Source organism: Buteo buteo, chromosome 26 (genome assembly GCF_964188355.1).
Source record: "Buteo buteo chromosome 26, bButBut1.hap1.1, whole genome shotgun sequence".
NCBI lineage: Eukaryota > Metazoa > Chordata > Aves > Accipitriformes > Accipitridae > Buteo > Buteo buteo.
The window spans coordinates 24,046-45,647 of NC_134196.1; the positions used below are offsets into that span (position 1 = coordinate 24,046).

Genomic DNA, 21,602 nt, shown 5'->3' on the forward strand with positions numbered 1-21,602 from the left:
ACGGCCTGTTACAAGACGGCGCCGTCAAAACCGAGATGATGGATGCGCCAGAAGCCTGCCATCAAGACCTAGGAACGTCAAGATGCGGGGAAGAACTCCCGGTCCGAGAAAACGGACGGCTAGAGAGCGGAGCTGCCAAAGCGGCCCCAAAGAACGCCGCAAAAAGAACCGACTGGAATCTGCCGAGACCGATCCGTGCTTTAGAGCTCCGAACGCAAGAAAAGAAGCGCCCGATTGGCACCGGGCCGATGAGGAAGAGCATTCGAGACCCTAGGGACGGCGCCTAAAGCGCGTGCCGTGCTCCCCCGGCACAAAGCGCGACGAGGACGTTGAGATCTGAGGAAGCTCTAAGCCACGGAGGACAGACTACACAAACCGCGCACCACCACAGACACGGGCCGGAAACGCCCTGCCCGGCACACGCTGGTCTCGTGCTGAAGAGCAACCCGCTCCCTTCGCCTGCGCAAAGGCGACTGCTTCGAGACGGTCCCCTCTCCTGCGCTAACCGTAAAACCCCTCCCGGCAATTCCCAGCTTCGTCCCTTCCTCCCAGCCGCTCCCCAGCCCGGGTCCCTCAGCTTAGCTTTCAGAGGCCCAACAATACGAATCCATCCTCCGCAAAAGTCACGTGGGCCAACTGGGACGATCCGGCAGTCGCCAGGTTCCTCTTCATCATCTGCAGTGAAGACAAAAAAAAAAGGCAACAAAAAACAAAACAAAAAAAAAAAAACCAAGGCAACAAAATCAGAAGAGGCAGCAAGTAACCCATCAGCCAACACCAACTACTTTCCTGCTTTCCCACCCCCCCACTTAATCACACACGCCACAGCGTTACGCTTACCTGCTCATTCCAGAGTCAGACCCTGCGGCCATCGTCGCTCACGCTACCCGAGACAGCAAGACACACAAAATTAGCACAGCAGTCGCGAGACTCACCGGGCCCATTCTCCTCCTCCCTAATCCACGGCTCGCCTCGAACGCTCATCCAGATCCAAAGGCGGCCCGCATAGCGCCTGCAACGCAAAAGATAAACGCTTAACCAAGCAACCGCGTAACATTTGATATTCAACACCGACTCGGCCCGCAGCCACCTCACCTTCTCAAACTCCTCGTTGGCCTGCGGCACGGCTCCTCTGAGGCTGCGTGCGCCACCTGCAAAAACCAAAGCAGAAGACGCGCGCTGAGAGGCCGCCCGAAACCCTCGGCCTGCCCGGACCGATTCCCAACTCCCTCTCCTTTACCTTGGCCGCTCAACTACCCTGCTCCGTCATCGAGAGCTTGCCGCGTCAAAGCACGCGTACTACCTGCAAAAAACAAACAAGGGACGCTTCCAACTTTGCCAACAATGCGACGCCTCCAAAGGAACGGTTCCTTCAACCCAGCAGTCACGGCTCACCTTGCCCGAGACGCCTCCGGTGCCGACGGCCCGCTTCGCTCCTTGCTTCGCACCTTCCAAATAAAAGAAAAAACAGAACCCCATCAGCTAGTCATAAAGCCACCGGACGCATCTTCCCTCCGACTCCGCTCGCAGACCCACCTCCTCACGGCGCTCCGCTCCCCTCCTCCGTCGCTCTGGGGCACGCATCTTGTCTCTCCGCATCTGAAAAAAAACCCCATATTGAACGAGTCAGCCTGGATGGGGAGCAAGAGCCTAACAACTCCAGAGATCTTGATTCCATCTAGGAATACCAGTACTCCAGCTACAACCAGCCGTTTTTAAAAAAAAAAAAAAAAAAAAAACACAAAAAAAACAAAAACCAAAACCAGCAAAACAAACAGGGCCAAACTTTAAGCCCATCACGTGCGAGCCTCAACACCTTAGAGGCTCAAATCCACTTCGCCACCCCTCAACAGCCTCTGCCACAAGCCTACAATCATTGCCGTAAAGAAATCTCAACGTTGCAGCCCACCAATGCCTACTCGATCCCAGATGACTGTACGACCCTTGCCTAAACAATTAAGGCAGATCAACATTTCACCCATAGACTCTTACCGCTGTTCCACCTACCCCGACTCTACGGCCCCGGGCAGAGCGGCTCCAAGCCAAACGCACCCGTGCACACACCAACACAAGACAGAACAGTACAGACGAGGTGATTCACACAGAAGACTCTCGGCAAGAAGAATGACTCCCGGGCGGGAGGTGCCGTCCGGCAAGATGACCTACGGGGTCCAAAACGCCGAGGCGAGGAGGCTGTACGGCAGACCCCCGAGGAGTCCAACGTAACGGCCTGTTACAAGACGGCGCCGTCAAAACCGAGATGATGGATGCGCCAGAAGCCTGCCATCAAGACCTAGGAACGTCAAGATGCGGGGAAGAACTCCCGGTCCGAGAAAACGGACGGCTAGAGAGCGGAGCTGCCAAAGCGGCCCCAAAGAACGCCGCAAAAAGAACCGACTGGAATCTGCCGAGACCGATCCGTGCTTTAGAGCTCCGAACGCAAGAAAAGAAGCGCCCGATTGGCACCGGGCCGATGAGGAAGAGCATTCGAGACCCTAGGGACGGCGCCTAAAGCGCGTGCCGTGCTCCCCCGGCACAAAGCGCGACGAGGACGTTGAGATCTGAGGAAGCTCTAAGCCACGGAGGACAGACTACACAAACCGCGCACCACCACAGACACGGGCCGGAACCGCCCTGCCCGGCACACGCTGGTCTCGTGCTGAAGAGCAACCCGCTCCCTTCGCCTGCGCAAAGGCGACCGCTTCGAGACGGTCCTCTCTCCTGCGCTAACTGTAAAACCCCTCCCGGCAATTCCCAGCTTCGTCCCTTCCTCCCAGCCGCTCCCCGGCCCGGGGCCCTCAGCTTAGCTTTCAGAGGCCCAACAATACGAATCCATCCTCCGCAAAAGTCACGTGGGCCAACTGGGACGATCCGGCAGTCGCCAGGTTCCTCTTCATCACCTGCAGTGAAGACAAAAAAAAAAAAAAAAACAACCAAACAAAAACAAAACAAAAAAAAAAACCAAGGCAACAAAATCAGAAGAGGCAGCGAGTAACCCATCAGCCAACACCAACTACTTTCCTGCTTTCCCAACCCCCCACTTAATCACACACACCACAGCGTTACGCTTACCTGCTCATTCCAGAGTCAGACCCTGCGGCCATCGTCGCTCACGCTACCCGAGACAGCAAGACACACAAAATTAGCACAGCAGTCGCGAGACTCACCGGGCCCATTCTCCTCCTCCCTAATCCACGGCTTGCCTCGAACGCTCATCCAGATCCAAAGGCGGCCCGCACAGCGCCTGCAACGCAAAAGATAAACGCTTAACCAAGCAACCGCGTAATATTTGATATTCAACACCGTCTCGGCCCGCAGCCACCTCACCTTCTCAAACTCCTCGTTGGCCTGCGGCACGGCTCCTCTCAGGCTGCGTGCGCCACCTGCAAAAACCAAAGCAGAAGACGCTTGCCGAGAGGCCGCCCGAAACCCTCGGCCTGCCCGGACCGATTCCCAACTCCCTCTCCTTTACCTTGGCCGCTCAACTACCCTGCTCCGTCATCGAGAGCTTGCCGCGTCAAAGCACGCGTACTACCTGCAAAAAACAAACAAGGGACGCTTCCAACTTTGCCAACAATGCGACGCCTCCAAAGGAACGGTTCCTTCAACCCAGCAGTCACGGCTCACCTTGCCCGAGACGCCTCCGGTGACGACGGCCCGCTTCGCTCCTCCTTGCTTCGCACCTTCCAAATAAAAGAAAAAACAGAACCCCATCAGCTAGTCATAAAGCCACCGGACGCATCTTCCCTCCGACTCCGCTCGCAGACCCACCTCCTCACGGCGCTCCGCTCCCCTCCTCCGTCGCTCTGGGGCACGCATCTTGTCTCTCCGCATCTGAAAAAAAAAAACCATATTGAACGAGTCAGCCTGGATGCGGAGCAAGAGCCTAACAACTCCAGAGATCTTGATTCCATCTAGGAATACCAGTACTCCAGCTACAACCAGCCATTTTAAAAAAAAAAAAAAAAAAAAAAAAAAAAAAAACAAACAAACAAAAAAAACAAAAAACAAAACCAGCAAAAAAAAAACAGGGCCAAACTTTAAGCCCATCACACGCGAGCCTCAACACCTTAGAGGCTCAAATCCACTTCGCCACCCCTCAACAGCCTCTGCCACAAGCCTACAATCATTGCCGTAAAGAAATCTCAACGTTGCAGCCCACCAATGCCTACTCGATCCCAGATGACTGTACGACCCTTGCCTAAACAATTAAGGCAGATCAACATTTCACCCATAGACTCTTACCGCTGTTCCACCTACCCCGACTCTACGGCCCCGGGCAGAGCGGCTCCAAGCCAAACGCACCCGTGCACACACCAACACAAGACAGAACAGTACAGACGAGGTGATTCACACAGAAGACTCTCGGCAAGAAGAATGACTCCCGGGCGGGAGGTGCCGTCCGGCAAGATGACCTACGGGGTCCAAAACGCCGAGGCGAGGAGGCTGTACGGCAGACCCCCGAGGAGTCCAACGTAACGGCCTGTTACAAGACGGCGCCGTCAAAACCGAGATGATGGATGCGCCAGAAGCCTGCCATCAAGACCTAGGAACGTCAAGATGCGGGGAAGAACTCCCGGTCCGAGAAAACGGACGGCTAGAGAGCGGAGCTGCCAAAGCGGCCCCAAAGAACGCCGCAAAAAGAACCGACTGGAATCTGCCGAGACCGATCCGTGCTTTAGAGCTCCGAACGCAAGAAAAGAAGCGCCCGATTGGCACCGGGCCGATGAGGAAGAGCATTCGAGACCCTAGGGACGGCGCCTAAAGCGCGTGCCGTGCTCCCCCGGCACAAAGCGCGACGAGGACGTTGAGATCTGAGGAAGCTCTAAGCCACGGAGGACAGACTACACAAACCGCGCACCACCACAGACACGGGCCGGAAACGCCCTGCCCGGCACACGCTGGTCTCGTGCTGAAGAGCAACCCGCTCCCTTCGCCTGCGCAAAGGCGACTGCTTCGAGACGGTCCCCTCTCCTGCGCTAACCGTAAAACCCCTCCCGGCAATTCCCAGCTTCGTCCCTTCCTCCCAGCCGCTCCCCAGCCCGGGTCCCTCAGCTTAGCTTTCAGAGGCCCAACAATACGAATCCATCCTCCGCAAAAGTCACGTGGGCCAACTGGGACGATCCGGCAGTCGCCAGGTTCCTCTTCATCATCTGCAGTGAAGACAAAAAAAAAAGGCAACAAAAAACAAAACAAAAAAAAAAAAACCAAGGCAACAAAATCAGAAGAGGCAGCAAGTAACCCATCAGCCAACACCAACTACTTTCCTGCTTTCCCACCCCCCCACTTAATCACACACGCCACAGCGTTACGCTTACCTGCTCATTCCAGAGTCAGACCCTGCGGCCATCGTCGCTCACGCTACCCGAGACAGCAAGACACACAAAATTAGCACAGCAGTCGCGAGACTCACCGGGCCCATTCTCCTCCTCCCTAATCCACGGCTCGCCTCGAACGCTCATCCAGATCCAAAGGCGGCCCGCATAGCGCCTGCAACGCAAAAGATAAACGCTTAACCAAGCAACCGCGTAACATTTGATATTCAACACCGACTCGGCCCGCAGCCACCTCACCTTCTCAAACTCCTCGTTGGCCTGCGGCACGGCTCCTCTGAGGCTGCGTGCGCCACCTGCAAAAACCAAAGCAGAAGACGCGCGCTGAGAGGCCGCCCGAAACCCTCGGCCTGCCCGGACCGATTCCCAACTCCCTCTCCTTTACCTTGGCCGCTCAACTACCCTGCTCCGTCATCGAGAGCTTGCCGCGTCAAAGCACGCGTACTACCTGCAAAAAACAAACAAGGGACGCTTCCAACTTTGCCAACAATGCGACGCCTCCAAAGGAACGGTTCCTTCAACCCAGCAGTCACGGCTCACCTTGCCCGAGACGCCTCCGGTGCCGACGGCCCGCTTCGCTCCTTGCTTCGCACCTTCCAAATAAAAGAAAAAACAGAACCCCATCAGCTAGTCATAAAGCCACCGGACGCATCTTCCCTCCGACTCCGCTCGCAGACCCACCTCCTCACGGCGCTCCGCTCCCCTCCTCCGTCGCTCTGGGGCACGCATCTTGTCTCTCCGCATCTGAAAAAAAACCCCATATTGAACGAGTCAGCCTGGATGGGGAGCAAGAGCCTAACAACTCCAGAGATCTTGATTCCATCTAGGAATACCAGTACTCCAGCTACAACCAGCCGTTTTTAAAAAAAAAAAAAAAAAAAAAACACAAAAAAAACAAAAACCAAAACCAGCAAAACAAACAGGGCCAAACTTTAAGCCCATCACGTGCGAGCCTCAACACCTTAGAGGCTCAAATCCACTTCGCCACCCCTCAACAGCCTCTGCCACAAGCCTACAATCATTGCCGTAAAGAAATCTCAACGTTGCAGCCCACCAATGCCTACTCGATCCCAGATGACTGTACGACCCTTGCCTAAACAATTAAGGCAGATCAACATTTCACCCATAGACTCTTACCGCTGTTCCACCTACCCCGACTCTACGGCCCCGGGCAGAGCGGCTCCAAGCCAAACGCACCCGTGCACACACCAACACAAGACAGAACAGTACAGACGAGGTGATTCACACAGAAGACTCTCGGCAAGAAGAATGACTCCCGGGCGGGAGGTGCCGTCCGGCAAGATGACCTACGGGGTCCAAAACGCCGAGGCGAGGAGGCTGTACGGCAGACCCCCGAGGAGTCCAACGTAACGGCCTGTTACAAGACGGCGCCGTCAAAACCGAGATGATGGATGCGCCAGAAGCCTGCCATCAAGACCTAGGAACGTCAAGATGCGGGGAAGAACTCCCGGTCCGAGAAAACGGACGGCTAGAGAGCGGAGCTGCCAAAGCGGCCCCAAAGAACGCCGCAAAAAGAACCGACTGGAATCTGCCGAGACCGATCCGTGCTTTAGAGCTCCGAACGCAAGAAAAGAAGCGCCCGATTGGCACCGGGCCGATGAGGAAGAGCATTCGAGACCCTAGGGACGGCGCCTAAAGCGCGTGCCGTGCTCCCCCGGCACAAAGCGCGACGAGGACGTTGAGATCTGAGGAAGCTCTAAGCCACGGAGGACAGACTACACAAACCGCGCACCACCACAGACACGGGCCGGAACCGCCCTGCCCGGCACACGCTGGTCTCGTGCTGAAGAGCAACCCGCTCCCTTCGCCTGCGCAAAGGCGACCGCTTCGAGACGGTCCTCTCTCCTGCGCTAACTGTAAAACCCCTCCCGGCAATTCCCAGCTTCGTCCCTTCCTCCCAGCCGCTCCCCGGCCCGGGGCCCTCAGCTTAGCTTTCAGAGGCCCAACAATACGAATCCATCCTCCGCAAAAGTCACGTGGGCCAACTGGGACGATCCGGCAGTCGCCAGGTTCCTCTTCATCACCTGCAGTGAAGACAAAAAAAAAAAAAAAAACAACCAAACAAAAACAAAACAAAAAAAAAAACCAAGGCAACAAAATCAGAAGAGGCAGCGAGTAACCCATCAGCCAACACCAACTACTTTCCTGCTTTCCCAACCCCCCACTTAATCACACACACCACAGCGTTACGCTTACCTGCTCATTCCAGAGTCAGACCCTGCGGCCATCGTCGCTCACGCTACCCGAGACAGCAAGACACACAAAATTAGCACAGCAGTCGCGAGACTCACCGGGCCCATTCTCCTCCTCCCTAATCCACGGCTCGCCTCGAACGCTCATCCAGATCCAAAGGCGGCCCGCACAGCGCCTGCAACGCAAAAGATAAACGCTTAACCAAGCAACCGCGTAATATTTGATATTCAACACCGTCTCGGCCCGCAGCCACCTCACCTTCTCAAACTCCTCGTTGGCCTGCGGCACGGCTCCTCTCAGGCTGCGTGCGCCACCTGCAAAAACCAAAGCAGAAGACGCTTGCCGAGAGGCCGCCCGAAACCCTCGGCCTGCCCGGACCGATTCCCAACTCCCTCTCCTTTACCTTGGCCGCTCAACTACCCTGCTCCGTCATCGAGAGCTTGCCGCGTCAAAGCACGCGTACTACCTGCAAAAAACAAACAAGGGACGCTTCCAACTTTGCCAACAATGCGACGCCTCCAAAGGAACGGTTCCTTTCACCCAGCAGTCACGGCTCACCTTGCCCGAGACGCCTCCGGTGACGACGGCCCGCTTCGCTCCTTGCTTCGCACCTTCCAAATAAAAGAAAAAACAGAACCCCATCAGCTAGTCATAAAGCCACCGGACGCATCTTCCCTCCGACTCCGCTCGCAGACCCACCTCCTTACGGCGCTCCGCTCCCCTCCTCCGTCGCTCTGGGGCACGCATCTTGTCTCTCCGCATCTGAAAAAAAACCCCATATTGAACGAGTCAGCCTGGATGCGGAGCAAGAGCCTAACAACTCCAGAGATCTTGATTCCATCTAGGAATACCAGTACTCCAGCTACAACCAGCCACTTTTTAAAAAAAAAAAAAAAAAAAAAAACAAACAAACAAAAAAACAAAAACCAAAACCAGCAAAACAAACAGGGCCAAACTTTAAGCCCATCACGTGCGAGCCTCAACACCTTAGAGGCTCAAATCCACTTCGCCACCCCTCAACAGCCTCTGCCACAAGCCTACAATCATTGCCGTAAAGAAATCTCAACGTTGCAGCCCACCAATGCCTACTCGATCCCAGATGACTGTACGACCCTTGCCTAAACAATTAAGGCAGATCAACATTTCACCCATAGACTCTTACCGCTGTTCCACCTACCCCGACTCTACGGCCCCGGGCAGAGCGGCTCCAAGCCAAACGCACCCGTGCACACACCAACACAAGACAGAACAGTACAGACGAGGTGATTCACACAGAAGACTCTCGGCAAGAAGAATGACTCCCGGGCGGGAGGTGCCGTCCGGCAAGATGACCTACGGGGTCCAAAACGCCGAGGCGAGGAGGCTGTACGGCAGACCCCCGAGGAGTCCAACGTAACGGCCTGTTACAAGACGGCGCCGTCAAAACCGAGATGATGGATGCGCCAGAAGCCTGCCATCAAGACCTAGGAACGTCAAGATGCGGGGAAGAACTCCCGGTCCGAGAAAACGGACGGCTAGAGAGCGGAGCTGCCAAAGCGGCCCCAAAGAACGCCGCAAAAAGAACCGACTGGAATCTGCCGAGACCGATCCGTGCTTTAGAGCTCCGAACGCAAGAAAAGAAGCGCCCGATTGGCACCGGGCCGATGAGGAAGAGCATTCGAGACCCTAGGGACGGCGCCTAAAGCGCGTGCCGTGCTCCCCCGGCACAAAGCGCGACGAGGACGTTGAGATCTGAGGAAGCTCTAAGCCACGGAGGACAGACTACACAAACCGCGCACCACCACAGACACGGGCCGGAAACGCCCTGCCCGGCACACGCTGGTCTCGTGCTGAAGAGCAACCCGCTCCCTTCGCCTGCGCAAAGGCGACTGCTTCGAGACGGTCCCCTCTCCTGCGCTAACCGTAAAACCCCTCCCGGCAATTCCCAGCTTCGTCCCTTCCTCCCAGCCGCTCCCCAGCCCGGGTCCCTCAGCTTAGCTTTCAGAGGCCCAACAATACGAATCCATCCTCCGCAAAAGTCACGTGGGCCAACTGGGACGATCCGGCAGTCGCCAGGTTCCTCTTCATCATCTGCAGTGAAGACAAAAAAAAAAAGGCAACAAAAAACAAAACAAAAAAAAAAAAACCAAGGCAACAAAATCAGAAGAGGCAGCAAGTAACCCATCAGCCAACACCAACTACTTTCCTGCTTTCCCACCCCCCCACTTAATCACACACGCCACAGCGTTACGCTTACCTGCTCATTCCAGAGTCAGACCCTGCGGCCATCGTCGCTCACGCTACCCGAGACAGCAAGACACACAAAATTAGCACAGCAGTCGCGAGACTCACCGGGCCCATTCTCCTCCTCCCTAATCCACGGCTCGCCTCGAACGCTCATCCAGATCCAAAGGCGGCCCGCATAGCGCCTGCAACGCAAAAGATAAACGCTTAACCAAGCAACCGCGTAATATTTGATATTCAACACCGACTCGGCCCGCAGCCACCTCACCTTCTCAAACTCCTCGTTGGCCTGCGGCACGGCTCCTCTCAGGCTGCGTGCGCCACCTGCAAAAACCAAAGCAGAAGACGCGCGCTGAGAGGCCGCCCGAAACCCTCGGCCTGCCCGGACCGATTCCCAACTCCCTCTCCTTTACCTTGGCCGCTCAACTACCCTGCTCTGTCATCGAGAGCTTGCCGCGTCAAAGCACGCGTACTACCTGCAAAAAACAAACAAGGGACGCTTCCAACTTTGCCAACAATGCGACGCCTCCAAAGGAACGGTTCCTTCAACCCAGCAGTCACGGCTCACCTTGCCCGAGACGCCTCCGGTGCCGACGGCCCGCTTCGCTCCTTGCTTCGCACCTTCCAAATAAAAGAAAAAACAGAACCCCATCAGCTAGTCATAAAGCCACCGGACGCATCTTCCCTCCGACTCCGCTCGCAGACCCACCTCCTCACGGCGCTCCGCTCCCCTCCTCCGTCGCTCTGGGGCACGCATCTTGTCTCTCCGCATCTGAAAAAAAACCCCATATTGAACGAGTCAGCCTGGATGCGGAGCAAGAGCCTAACAACTCCAGAGATCTTGATTCCATCTAGGAATACCAGTACTCCAGCTACAACCAGCCGTTTTTAAAAAAAAAAAAAAAAAAAAAAAACACAAAAAAACAAAAACCAAAACCAGCAAAACAAACAGGGCCAAACTTTAAGCCCATCACGTGCGAGCCTCAACACCTTAGAGGCTCAAATCCACTTCGCCACCCCTCAACAGCCTCTGCCACAAGCCTACAATCATTGCCGTAAAGAAATCTCAACGTTGCAGCCCACCAATGCCTACTCGATCCCAGATGACTGTACGACCCTTGCCTAAACAATTAAGGCAGATCAACATTTCACCCATAGACTCTTACCGCTGTTCCACCTACCCCGACTCTACGGCCCCGGGCAGAGCGGCTCCAAGCCAAACGCACCCGTGCACACACCAACACAAGACAGAACAGTACAGACGAGGTGATTCACACAGAAGACTCTCGGCAAGAAGAATGACTCCCGGGCGGGAGGTGCCGTCCGGCAAGATGACCTACGGGGTCCAAAACGCCGAGGCGAGGAGGCTGTACGGCAGACCCCCGAGGAGTCCAACGTAACGGCCTGTTACAAGACGGCGCCGTCAAAACCGAGATGATGGATGCGCCAGAAGCCTGCCATCAAGACCTAGGAACGTCAAGATGCGGGGAAGAACTCCCGGTCCGAGAAAACGGACGGCTAGAGAGCGGAGCTGCCAAAGCGGCCCCAAAGAACGCCGCAAAAAGAACCGACTGGAATCTGCCGAGACCGATCCGTGCTTTAGAGCTCCGAACGCAAGAAAAGAAGCGCCCGATTGGCACCGGGCCGATGAGGAAGAGCATTCGAGACCCTAGGGACGGCGCCTAAAGCGCGTGCCGTGCTCCCCCGGCACAAAGCGCGACGAGGACGTTGAGATCTGAGGAAGCTCTAAGCCACGGAGGACAGACTACACAAACCGCGCACCACCACAGACACGGGCCGGAAACGCCCTGCCCGGCACACGCTGGTCTCGTGCTGAAGAGCAACCCGCTCCCTTCGCCTGCGCAAAGGCGACTGCTTTGAGACGGTCCCCTCTCCTGCGCTAACTTTAAAACCCCTCCCGGCAATTCCCAGCTTCGTCCCTTCCTCCCAGCCGCTCCCCAGCCCGGGTCCCTCAGCTTAGCTTTCAGAGGCCCAACAATACGAATCCATCCTCCGCAAAAGTCACGTGGGCCAACTGGGACGATCCGGCAGTCGCCAGGTTCCTCTTCATCATCTGCAGTGAAGACAAAAAAAAAAACAAACAAAAACAAAACAAAAAAAAAAAACCAAGGCAACAAAATCAGAAGAGGCAGCAAGTAACCCATCAGCCAACACCAACTACTTTCTTACTTTCCCAACCCCCCACTTAATCACACACGCCACAGCGTTACGCTTACCTGCTCATTCCAGAGTCAGACCCTGCGGCCATCGTCGCTCACGGTACCCGAGACAGCAAGACACACAAAATTAGCACAGCAGTCGCGAGACTCACCGGGCCCATTCTCCTCCTCCCTAATCCACGGCTCGCCTCGAACGCTCATCCAGATCCAAAGGCAGCCCGCACAGCGCCTGCAACGCAAAAGATAAACGCTTAACCAAGCAACCGCGTAATATTTGATATTCAACACCGACTCGGCCCGCAGCCACCTCACCTTCTCAAACTCCTCGTTGGCCTGCGGCACGGCTCCTCTCAGGCTGCGTGCGCCACCTGCAAAAACCAAAGCAGAAGACGCGCGCTGAGAGGCCGCCCGAAACCCTCGGCCTGCCCGGACCGATTCCCAACTCCCTCTCCTTTACCTTGGCCGCTCAACTACCCTGCTCCGTCATCGAGAGCTTGCCGCGTCAAAGCACGCGTACTACCTGCAAAAAACAAACAAGGGACGCTTCCAACTTTGCCAACAATGCGACGCCTCCAAAGGAACGGTTCCTTTCACCCAGTAGTCACGGCTCACCTTGCCCGAGACGCCTCCGGTGACGACGGCCCGCTTCGCTCCTTGCTTCGCACCTTCCAAATAAAAGAAAAAACAGAACCCCATCAGCTAGTCATAAAGCCACCGGACGCATCTTCCCTCCGACTCCGCTCGCAGACCCACCTCCTCACGGCGCTCCGCTCCCCTCCTCCGTCGCTCTGGGGCACGCATCTTGTCTCTCCGCATCTGAAAAAAAACCCCATATTGAACGAGTCAGCCTGGATGCGGAGCAAGAGCCTAACAACTCCAGAGATCTTGATTCCATCTAGGAATACCAGTACTCCAGCTACAACCAGCCGTTTTTTAAAAAAAAAAAAAAAAAAAAAAAAAAACAAAAAAACAAAAACCAAAACCAGCAAAACAAACAGGGCCAAACTTTAAGCCCATCACGTGCGAGCCTCAACACCTTAGAGGCTCAAATCCACTTCGCCACCCCTCAACAGCCTCTGCCACAAGCCTACAATCATTGCCGTAAAGAAATCTCAACGTTGCAGCCCACCAATGCCTACTCGATCCCAGATGACTGTACGACCCTTGCCTAAACAATTAAGGCAGATCAACATTTCACCCATAGACTCTTACCGCTGTTCCACCTACCCCGACTCTACGGCCCCGGGCAGAGCGGCTCCAAGCCAAACGCACCCGTGCACACACCAACACAAGACAGAACAGTACAGACGAGGTGATTCACACAGAAGACTCTCGGCAAGAAGAATGACTCCCGGGCGGGAGGTGCCGTCCGGCAAGATGACCTACGGGGTCCAAAACGCCGAGGCGAGGAGGCTGTACGGCAGACCCCCGAGGAGTCCAACGTAACGGCCTGTTACAAGACGGCGCCGTCAAAACCGAGATGATGGATGCGCCAGAAGCCTGCCATCAAGACCTAGGAACGTCAAGATGCGGGGAAGAACTCCCGGTCCGAGAAAACGGACGGCTAGAGAGCGGAGCTGCCAAAGCGGCCCCAAAGAACGCCGCAAAAAGAACCGACTGGAATCTGCCGAGACCGATCCGTGCTTTAGAGCTCCGAACGCAAGAAAAGAAGCGCCCGATTGGCACCGGGCCGATGAGGAAGAGCATTCGAGACCCTAGGGACGGCGCCTAAAGCGCGTGCCGTGCTCCCCCGGCACAAAGCGCGACGAGGACGTTGAGATCTGAGGAAGCTCTAAGCCACGGAGGACAGACTACACAAACCGCGCACCACCACAGACACGGGCCGGAAACGCCCTGCCCGGCACACGCTGGTCTCGTGCTGAAGAGCAACCCGCTCCCTTCGCCTGCGCAAAGGCGACTGCTTTGAGACGGTCCTCTCTCCTGCGCTAACTGTAAAACCCCTCCCGGCAATTCCCAGCTTTGTCCCTTCCTCCCAGCCGCTCCCCAGCCCGGGTCCCTCAACTTAGCTTTCAGAGGGCCGAGGATCCGAATCCATCCTCCGCAAAAATCGCATGGGCCAACTGGGACGATCCGGCAGTCGCCAGGTTCCTCTTCATCATCTGCAGTGAAGACAGAAAAAAAAAAAAACCAAAAAAAAACCAAGGCAACAATATCAGAAGAGGCAGCAAGTAACCTATCAGCCGACACCAACTACTTTCCTGCTTTCCCAAGCCCCCACTTAATCACACACGCCACAGCGTTACGCTTACCTGCTCATTCCAGAGTCAGACCCTGCGGCCATCGTCGCTCACGGTACCCGAGACAGCAAGACGCACAAAACTAGCATAGCAGTCGTGAGACTCGCCGGGCCCATTCACCTCCTCCCTAATCCACGGCTCGCCTCGAACGCTCATCCAGATCCAAAGGCGGCCCGCACAGCGCCTGCAACGCAAAAGATAAACGCTTAACCAAGCAACCGCGTAATATTTGATATTCAACACCGACTCGGCCCGCAGCCACCTCACCTTCTCGAACCCCTCGTTGGCCTGCGGCACGGCTCCTCTGAGGCTGCGCGCGCCACCTGCAAAAACCAAAGCAGAAGACGCTTGCCGAGAGGCCGCCCGAAACCCTGAGCCTGCCCGGACCGATTCCCAACTCCCTCTCCTTTACCTTGGCCGCTCAACTACCCTGCTCCGTCAGCGAGAGCTTGCCACGTCAAAGCACGCGTACTACCTGCAAAAAACAAACAAGGGACGCTTCCAACTTTGCCAACAATGCGACGCCTCCAAAGGAACGGTTCCTTTCACCCAGTAGTCACGGCTCACCTTGCCCGAGACGCCTCCGGTGCCGACGGCCCGCTAGTCATAGAGCCACCGGACGCATCTTCCCTCCGACTCCGCTCGCAGACCCACCTCCTCACGGCGATCCGCTCCCCTCCTCCGTCGCTCTGGGGCAAGCATCTCGTCTCTCCGCATCTGAAAAAAACCCATATTGAACGAGTCAGCCTGGATGCGGAGCAAGAGCCTAACAACTCCAGAGATCTCGATTCCATCTAGGAATACCAGTACTCCACCTACAACCAGCCATTTTTTAAAAAACAAAAAACAAAACCAACAAAAAAAAAAACAGGGCCAAACTTGAAGCCCATCACGTGCAAGCCTCAATACCTTAGAGACTCAAATCCACTTCACCACCCCTCAACAGCCTCTGCCACAAGCCTACAATCATTTCCATAAAAAAAATCTCAACGTTGCTGTCCACACAGCCCACCAATGCCTACTCGATCCCAGATGACTGTACAACCCTTGCCTAAACAATTAAGGCAAATCAACGTTTCACCCATAGACTCTTACCGCTGTTCCACCTACCCCGACTCTACGGCCCCGGGCAGGGCGGCTCCAAGCCAAACGCACCTGTGCACACACCAACACAAGACAGAACAGAACAGTACAGACCAGGTGATTCAGAGAGAAGACTCTCGGCGAGAAGAATGACTCCCGGGCGGGAGGTGCCGTCCGGCAAGATGACCTACGGGGTCCAAAACGCCGAGGCGAGGAGGCTGTACGGCAGACCCCCGAGGAGTCCAACGTAACGGCCTGTTACAAGATGGTACCGTCAAAACCGAGATGATGGATGCGCCAGAAGCTTGTCATCAAGACCTAGGAACGTCAAGATGCGGGGAAGAACTCCCGGTCCGAGAAAACGGACGGCTAGAGAGCGGAGCTGCCAAAGCGGCCCCAAAGAACGCCGCAAAAAGAACCGACTGGAATCTGCCGAGACCGATCCGTGCTTTAGAGCTCCGAACGCAAGAAAAGAAGCGCCCGATTGGCACCGGGCCGATGAGGAAGAGCATTCGAGACCCTAGGGACGGCGCCTAAAGCGCGTGCCGTGCTCCCCCGGCACAAAGCGCGACGAGGACGTTGAGATCTGAGGAAGCTCTAAGCCACGGAGGACAGACTACACAAACCGCGCACCACCACAGACACGGGCCGGAACCGCCCTGCCCGGCACACGCTGGTCTCGTGCTGAAGAGCAACCCGCTCCCTTCGCCTGCGCAAAGGCGACTGCTTTGAGACGGTCCTCTCTCCTGCGCTAACTTTAAAACCCCTCCCGGCAATTCCCAGCTTTGTCCCTTCCTCCCGGCCGCTCCCCAGCCCGGGTCCCTCAACTTAGCTTTCAGAGGGCCGAGGATCCGAATCCATCCTCCACAAAACCACACGGGCTAACCAGGATGTTCCTCAAGGGGACACATTGATCTTCAACATCTGCAATGAAACAAACAAACAAAAAAAACCACAAATCAGAAAGGGGAGTAAGCATCCCACTGGCCAACGCCAACTACTTCCCCAACTCCCCATCCTCACAAGTCCCACCATGTTCGCTTCCCCGCTCATTTCAGAGTCAGACCCTGCAGCCATCGTCACTCGTGGTACCTAAGGTACCAAGAGACACCAAGTTAGCGCGGCGCTCGCAAGAAGTCATCGGCCCCACGCTCCTTCTCACTAATCCACAGCTCACCTCAAACGCTCATCCAATTCAAAGATAGCCCACACAACGCCTCCAGAACGGAAGGTAAATGCTTAACCAAGCAGCCCCATAATACTTAGCTATTCAACACTGACCCGGCCGACGACCGCCTCACCTTCTCGGACCCCTCACCGGCATGCAGCTTCATAGGAGACCTTACAGCAGACTTCACGGTATGTAAAGGGTGCCTATAAGAAACCTGCAGAGGGACTTTTTACAAGGGCGTACAGCAATAGGACAAGGCAGTAACGACTTCAGTCCTAAAGAGGGTACATTTAGTTTAGGCGTTAGGAAGACGTTTCTCACTAGGGGTGGCGAGGCACTGGAACGCGTTGCCCAGAGAACCTGCGGATGCTCCCTCCCTGGAAGCATTCAAGGCCAGGTCAGATGGGGCTTTGAGCAACCTGGTCTCACGGAAGGTGTCCCTACCCATTGCGGGGTGGGGGAAGGGGGTGGAGCTAGAGGATCTTTATGGTGCCTTCCAACCCAAACCATTCTATGATTCTGTGACATCCAAATCCACCTGCAAAACTCCTCTGAGAAGGGCTGGTGAACCCTCCTCCCTTTCCCCAGCAGTCCCAAAACTTTAGAAACCCCTTTTCTTCCCCTCAACTGTCAGGAAAGGAACCCCACTGCTTCCTGACACCTCCTGCCCTCGATTCGCACCCCTGAACCCCCTTCAGTGGCTACTCCTCAGGAGCCGCTCTTCTGAGCCACATCCCAAATTCTAGGGGCACCTCCTAACCTACAGCTTCCCAGAGACTCTGAGCTCTGCTACATGCCCACAAAATAAAGTCAAGTCCCAAGGCCTGTAATCTACGAGGGGCCTGCCATAAGCTGCAAAGATTCTAGGGACAACGTGGCATTCCGTGGGCAATGAGGAAAGGCATCCCAAACCCTGAAGGGCACTGTGCCTCACGGCCCTTCTGCTTGCTTCAGAAATACTAAAACTCCATATACAGATGCATACAAGACAGTCACCCTGACCCCTGCTAAACAATGTCACCATCGGTCCCGTTAAGAGAGATATCAGCAACTTACACAGCATACAGCAGAACTGGTGAAAAAAAAAAAAAAACGGTTCCTTTTTCAATAAAGCTGGGAATTCCAGGAAAACACAATGCATGAAGAATTTAAAAAAAAAAACAAAACAACAAACAACAAACTATGCATACTATTAAACCATCTTTCTACCCCTGAACACTCAAAACAAAATTACTGACCTGAAAAAAAGAAAGGAAAAACAAAAAAAAGCTGCATACAAGTGTTACTTGCTACCACACATGCTGCTGAACCTTGACTGGTCCTGAAGCTCTTACCTCAGGCAGACTCCTCTTCCCAAAGAGCTGAGCCAGCTCTAAAGCTGCAAAGGACTCAAGAAAGAGCTGAGCACCAACACCAGAGAAACCCAGGAGCACAATGAGCTCCCTCAGCAGAGGCTGTGGCTCAAATACTCTGAGCCTCCGCCCACCACCCTTAGTGCAATCACCTGGGAAAGGGGAAGGGCAAACCACCAGAAGTTATAAGAGTCAGCTGGAGGAGCAGCAGCACTGTTCTCACCTGCCTTAAATTTACAGCAAATGAGACCCTGAACAGGCAAAGTAACCCCTCCAGGAAATGACACTACTTGCTCCTGTACTATAGCTACACCTATTGCATCAGCAATAGGACTGGGTAGGGAATTAAACTTAATTTTTCTGGCATGTACATAGAAAATGATAGATGCCCTTCTAAACTAGGTAAGAAACTAGCTCATTAAATGCAATGACAATGTTGTTATCAAAATTGATGTGCTTTAGTTTCCTATAAAAAAGCCAAAATGCTCTGGGGTTATGCTTCATTTCTAGCAAGACTGTGCATACCACCTAACTTCTACCAGAACTACTTTATGAATAGCAATAAGAAAAACATTCCTGTGTTATCAACACTGTTTTCAGCACAAATCCAAAATGTGGCCCCATACTAGCTACTGAGAAGAAAATTAACTCAATCCCACCCAAAACCAGCACAACAGGGTATGTGACAGAGACAAAAGAATTAAAAAATGGGGACAGCTTATTAAACAGACAGATATAGGAAGAAAATTTAAAAGGTGATGGGCTACATGACAGACAGGAACAACTTAAAGACAGTGAATAGGTTAAAGTAGACATAGAAAGAAAAAGTAAAAAGCAACGGGGTACACAATAGTGAGGAAAGAATTAAAAAACAGTGATACACAGCTCGATACAAGTAGACATAGAGGGAAAATTTAAGAAGTGATTGGGTACAGGACAAAAAAAATTTTAAAATAGCCACAGTGAACTAAAACTGAGAAATATCAAGGAAATTTAAAAGTGACACAGGGGCACAGGACCGAGAGGAAAAAAATAAAAAATAAAGACAGTGAACTGTATAAAAGTAGACCTAGAAAGCAAATTTTCAAAGCAACAGGGTACACAACAGACAGGAAATAATTAAAAAATAGCAATAGGCAGCTTCATAAAAGTAGATGTAGCATTGTTGTTTAACCCTGGCTGGCAACTAAGTACCATACAGCTGCTCGCTTACTCCACCACAGTGGGATAGGGGGAGAATCGGGAGAGTAAATGTGAGAAACTCATGGGTTGATATAAAAAGTTTAATAATTAAAAAGACCTTTTTTTAAAAAAAAAATGTACGAGGAAAAAAAAAACAGCAAATGAAAACAATTGCTCACCACCAACTGACCAATGCCCAGCCAGACTCAAGCAACTGGGTACAGGACAGAGAGGGAGGAATTAAAATATAGGGTCAGGGAGACAGAGAGGGGAAGACATAGAAATTAAATTTTCAAAGTAATGGGGTACAAGGCAGTGCAGAAAAAATAAAAAACAGGGAGAAGCAGCTGGTTAGAGAGAGGCATATGAAAAATTTAAAAGGCAACAGGGTACTGGGCAGAGTTGACAGAAGAATAACAAGTTTTGAGGAGCCATACACATAGGTGGGCAGGCAGAGAGGGAGACAGAGGAAGGGAGGCAAGCAGATGTCTAAAGAAGGGAGGCAGAGGTGGGCCAGGATGTAGAGGAGAGGACTTGCGACTCACCACAGCTCCTGGTGCTGGCAGGAGACCTTCACCGCCCCGATGCTTCTCTCTCTGCCTCTGCCCCTTCCTCCTCCCCAGTGCCGGCTGCCTGACCCTCACCTACTCGGCAGCACGCAGCGGATGCCTCGATGCTCCTCATCCACGAGGCTTGCTTTGATACATGGTGGCTCACGCATGTAGCCAACAAAGGCCAGGGACAGCTCAGAGGGATCCTTCCTTGCCACAGGGACTGGCCATTCCTTGCTGCAGGCACCTACCAGCCAGCCAGACCCCCCTGCACCCCCTCCTCAGCCAGTTCCCCTGCCCAGGCAGCCCCCTTTACAGCTGGAGCCCCTTCACACAGCAGGGCCAGCCCCATCCTCAGCCTCACTGGCCACACCTGGGGCCATCCCAGACCCAGCTGGAGCCCATCAGGAATAGGGGCCATTGCCAAAGCCCCACAGCACATCATCCCTGCCCCTGCACCTACCCACATCCAGGGAGACAGAGGAGGCAGGAAAAATTTATTCATTAAGGTAAGAATTCCTGGCATATAAGAAATCCTGGCAATAAGTTGGCTACAAGGCTCAGTGCCCAAAGGCAGCAGGATGGGGGGATAAAAGGGAAGAGAAAAGCAGGAGGAAGGACAGAGGGACACAGGTGTGCAAGACAGGGAACCAGGAAATTGGATGCTGGGAACAAGAGAGGGACAAGAAGCAGGAAAACAGTGTAGAGAGAGAAGAGCAGAGAGACTGAGCAGAACAATGGAGATGGAGGAATAAATAATAGGAAGCAGGGGAGAGAAGGGGAAGAGACTGGCAGGACAAGAAGATAAACACAAGACAAGGGACAGGGAAACATTCTCAAGTGATACAGGAGAAGAAACAGCAAGTACTAGAAAACAGAAACAGGGAGCCAGGTAGAGAGAAAAATTTTTAAAAGCAACAGCATACAAGAAGCATAGGCAAGAGCTAACAAACAGGCACAGGGAGATGTAAAAAGAGGGAGATGTAGAAAGAAAATGTAAGAAGTGACAGCGTACAGGACAGAGAAGGAAGAGTTAAGAACTAGAGACAGGGAGATGGATAGAAGGAAACAGAAAGAAAATTTTGAAAGCAACAGAGTACAAGAATCAAAAAGTAGGTACATGAAGCTGCATAGAGGGAGACGTTAAGAACGAAATTTGAAAAGCAACAGGGTACAAGAAACACAGGCGAGAAATTAAAATAAGGTCAGGGAGACAAAGAGAGGGAAAAGTAGCAAGAAAATTTTAAAAGCAACTGGGTTTAAGAAACATGCAAGAATTTAAATAGGGATGGAGAGGCAGGAAGTTTCAAAACTGATGATATACAAGAAACATAGGCAAGATTTAAAAAACAGGGACAGGGAGCCTGATAGAAGGAAACTGTGGTGCGTTGACCTTGCCTGGCTGACGAGTGTCCACCAAGCCACTCTATCATTCCTCCTCCTCAACAAGACAGGAGGGTAGAAAATACAACAAAAAAAATTTGTGGGTCAAGATAAGGACAAAGAGATCACTCACCAATTACTGTCACAGGCAAAACAGACTCAGCTTGGGGAAAATACTTTGTCAGTCAAAATCAGAGTACAATAATGAGAAATATGAGCAAATCTGAAAAACACCTTCCCCCCACCCCTCTCTTTTCTTCCTGGGCTCATCTTCACTCCTGACTTCTCTACCTCCTCCTACCGAGCAGCACAGGGGGAGAGGGAGCGGGGGATTGCAACCATTCATCACAAGTTGCCTCTGCTGCTCCTTCCTTCTTCGTGTTCTTCTTCTGTTCCAGTGTGGTGTCACTCCCATGGGGCCACAGGGCCTGCCAGAAAACCTGCTCCAGTGTGGGCTCCTCTCCACAGCGTCACAGCCTCCCCTTTGGGTGCATCCGCCTCCTCTGGCGAGGGGTTCCCCATCGGCTGCAGGTGGATATCTGCTCTGCCATGGACCTCTGTGGGCTGCAGGGGGACAGCCTGTGTCACCATGGTCTTCACTGCAGGCTGCAGGGGAATCTGCTTTAGGACCTGGATCACCTCCTCCTTTTCCTTCTTCACCAACCTTGGTGT

The 21,602-nt window shown here is 53.7% G+C and overlaps 2 long non-coding RNA genes across 2 annotated transcripts; both read right to left on the bottom strand.

Annotated features, from left to right (window-relative positions):
• Nucleotides 1–1,104: 1,104 nt before the first annotated feature.
• Nucleotides 1,105–1,546, bottom strand: LOC142044999 (uncharacterized). The gene is made up of 3 exons (XR_012654483.1): nt 1,396–1,546; nt 1,241–1,303; nt 1,105–1,151 (listed from the first exon to the last, which is right to left on the bottom strand). It is a non-coding gene; the product is annotated as an uncharacterized LOC142044999 (long non-coding RNA).
• A 4,036-nt stretch (nt 1,547–5,582) lies between these two features.
• Nucleotides 5,583–6,024, bottom strand: LOC142045000 (uncharacterized). The gene is made up of 3 exons (XR_012654484.1): nt 5,874–6,024; nt 5,719–5,781; nt 5,583–5,629 (listed from the first exon to the last, which is right to left on the bottom strand). It is a non-coding gene; the product is annotated as an uncharacterized LOC142045000 (long non-coding RNA).
• Between the last annotated feature and the right edge of the window lie 15,578 nt (nt 6,025–21,602).